This window comes from Nothobranchius furzeri, chromosome 14, assembly GCF_043380555.1.
Source record: "Nothobranchius furzeri strain GRZ-AD chromosome 14, NfurGRZ-RIMD1, whole genome shotgun sequence".
Taxonomy (NCBI): Eukaryota; Metazoa; Chordata; class Actinopteri; order Cyprinodontiformes; family Nothobranchiidae; genus Nothobranchius; species Nothobranchius furzeri.
This window is the reverse complement of record NC_091754.1, coordinates 41,594,405-41,598,272: the sequence shown is the minus strand read 5'-3', so window position 1 is coordinate 41,598,272 and position 3,868 is coordinate 41,594,405.

Sequence of the window (3,868 nt, the reverse complement as noted above, 5' to 3'; positions counted from 1 at the left end):
CACAGAACAGATCGGTAGAATCTGACATGATTTGGTTTATACAGACACTGTAACTTCTGTTAGAAAGGTACGATCTAAACCAGTCTAGAACTGTTTCAGAGATAATAACGATAATAATGCATTGAACTTATATAGCGCTTTTCTAGACACACACTCTCACATTCACACACTGCTAGTGATGGTAAGCTACTTGTAGCCACAGCCGCCCTGGGGAGGTCTGACAGAGGCGAGGCTGCCATTTGGTGCCGTTGGCCCCTCTGACCACCACTGACACAGGCAAGTTGGGTGAAGTGTCTTGCCGAAGGACACAATAGCAGGATACCCCTGGCGGGAGCTAGAATCGAGCCCATGACCCTCCGATCATGAGGCAACCCGCTCTACCACCTGAGCTACTGCTGCCCCAAACGATCCCCGCTGAGTCACTAAGGCTGCTAATTAAGGTGCTGTGATCAACAGTGTCAAACCTGCAGACAGATCTAACGATACTAACACTGTGAACTCCCCGTTGTCTGCAGCCATCATGATGTTACTGGAAACTTTAAGCAAAGCTGTTTATGTTTAACGCTTTTCACAAAAACCAGACTGGGATTTGTCAAAACTGTTTTGTAGTTCCAGTAGTGCTAGTATAACACAATTTTGTATTTTATAGTATTGTAAAGTATAGTTAGTTGAATGATGTATTTAATCAGCTATTTAAACTTGTTCTTAATTGTATTTACTTATTTTATTTTATTAACCCTTTGATGCATAATGGTCACTACAGTGGAAAGGTACTCAAAATTGTTATTTATTTATTTTTGCTGTCAAGCACAGCTGTTGAAGACTTTATTGTATGTGAGCCCCTCCATTTCGGCTTCAGTATGTCAAGCCAACATATTTCATGTTCAGAATGCACGCTATCCACTGAGGTGGACTTGTAATAAATTATGTGTAAATTAAATGTTACAAAAATTATGTAAATATGAAATTTGTTTCATTCACACCTAAAGATGAATGAAAAAATTGTTTAAAGAATCATGGTTGAAGTTTACATAATTCATGCAACAAAGGGTTAAATTTAACACTAATTGTTTTGAATTGATGAACGTATGAAAATGCTTATTGCTCATAGTCACAAACAATCTTCACTATCTAGACTAGTCTGGTTGGTCAGTTGTGTTTGTCCATGTTTTACTGTAAAGGTGGAGTAACCGGTTCTGCAGAGGAGAGTGGGGACATCTGGTGGACAGAAGAAAACTAACATCGGCCTTAACCCTCTGATGCATGAATTATGAAATCTTCAACCATGATTTTTTAAACAATTTTTTTCATTCATCTTTAGGTGTGAATGAAACAAATTTCAACAAATACTTTTTGTACCATTTTGTTAATTTACTAATAATTTATTACATGTCCATCTCAGTGTACAGCGTGCATTCTGAACATGAAATATGGTGGCTTGACTTACTGAAGTCCAAATGGAGGGGCTCACATGCAATAAAGTCTTCAACAGCTGTGCTTAATAGCAAAAATAAAGAAATAACAATTTTGAGTACCTGTCCACTGTAGTGACCATTATGCATCAAAGGGTTAAACAAGCATGATTTTCAGGATGCAAGGAATGGGAATGTGGCTGGAGAAGAGTTAGCAGTCAGAAGCTTTAGATCAGTGGAACTGGATTTGTCTCATGGTTTACTCAGCTATAGTGCTTCGGCCTGGTTTTGTTTTGAGGTGGAAAATGTTTGTCTTTTCTATTTGAACCCCTGATATTTAAAATATGAACAAGCAACCATAAAAACCAACTTTAGCCAGTAGATCGGTGATGGCACGCAACTGCTGGATATTCAAATGATGTGTGTGTGTGTGTGTGTGTGTGTGTGTGTGTGTGTGTGTGTGTGTGTGTGTGTGTGTGTGTGCGCGTGTGTGTATGTGTGTGTGTGTGTGTGTTGTGCGTGCATGGGTGTGTGCATGTGTGTGTGTGTGTGTGTGTGTGTGTTGTGCGTGCATGTGTGTGTGTGCGTATGTGTGTGTGTGTGTGTGTGTGCGTGCATATGTGTGTGTATGTGTGTGTGTGTGTATATGTGTGTGTGTGTGTATATGTGTGTGTGTGTGTGTATGTGTGTGTGTGTGTGTGCGTGCGTGTGTGTGCATGTGTGTGTGTGTGTTATGCGTGCATGGGTGTGTTCATGCGTGTGTGTGTGTGTGTGTGTGTGTACACATGTGCATGTGTATGTGTGTGTGTGTGTTACACTTCTCAACGGCATCTTCTTGACATTCCCCTTGAGACTGCAGGGATAAAGTTAGCTCCTCAAGAAACCTTAGAGGCCCCGGAGGACTGGGGCCCCCAGCAGGTTGGAGGCAGATCTCAAACCACCATACAAGGATGTGTCTATGTGTCCCTACAGGGCTGGATGGGTACTTTATTAATTTATTCATTAATTTATTGAATTATGCAAATGCTATTGTGTATGTAATGCTGTGTATTTTCCTTCTACCGTGTGTTAAGCGCCGTGGTCGGTTTCTGCTGTTGTAAAGTGCTAAAATGTACAAAGTTGGCTTGGCTAAATAAAGACTAAAGATGACTTATAGGACAGAAATTCCAAACATGGAACTGATATCAGCTGATAATCTCATAGATTATACTCAATGTTACTCTTAATGTCTATGCATAAAGATGTTTAAGAGGCTGCTCTTAAATAACAGTGACACACGCGTCCTTCAACAGTTGCCTCATACAGCCAAAAAAACATTACAAATCAAATGTAAAACTATAAACGCCAGGAGAAGTAAAAACCATGAACACCGATCCATTTTGACAGCAATGTTGAATGTTTTAACTACGTAACTATTGCTAACAACAATGAACAACAACGCGGTGCTGTTAAATAGCAAAAATGGCCTGTATGTGATATAGCACCCTCTAGAGTCATTCACACCCTGGTGGTGATGAGCTACGATGTAGCCACAGCTGCCCTGGGGCACACTGACAGAGGCAAGTCTGCCATACACAGGCGCCACTGGTCCCTCCGAACACCACCAGCAGGCTAGGTGGGTTAAGTGTCTTGCCCAAGGACACAACGACAGATTGAGTGAGACTCTAACCTGCAACCTTCCTATTATGGGGTGAGCACTTAAATCTTCTTTCCGGAGTATTTCTCTTATTTGATGGCACCATCTAGTGGCTGACAAGCATATCACATTAAAAGTCTGTTCTTCTGTTTGTTTAAGATCACAACGTCACATTTCTGTTTAGAAATGTGCTTCTGTGGCCGACAAACAGCTAAAACACGTTGTTTTACGAGTATTATTCTCATGTCATGTTGTGTTTTCATATTTATATTTTAGAGACTTACTTGTCCGTGCAAAGTTCAACTCTGCATCAGCCGAGGGATTCCTTACATTTGAAGCAAATAAGCGGTAGTCTAACGCTATTGGTTAGTTCTGGTCGGCGTTCAGTTTCCTGTTGAATGGAGCTCTGCGGGGCAGGGGGCGTGGTTAGCAAAAAAAAAAAGATGTATTGCTTACATTTAATCACAGTACATGATGAGACAATCGCTTTCACGGATTTCTTAAAAATCATACATCATTTCTGAAACTCCAGAAAGCAGCTTTAACTCCTGTGCCACCGTCACCTATCGCCTCTTTCAAAAAGAAAGAAAACAGACTATAAAAATGAGAAAGAAATGAAGACAATAACTACTTCCTGGTAGCACCGGGCGCAGCCATTTTTATGTTTGGGATCTCAGGGTCCTGTGAAACCTGCAAGTTTGCAGCTTGAATTCTGAATTCATTGCTCCATTTCCGGCTAACTTATCTAGGAAAAATCAGTTTAGATGACAACTGGAACGCACCATAAGCACCAGAGCTGTGACATAAGAAAACTACAAAG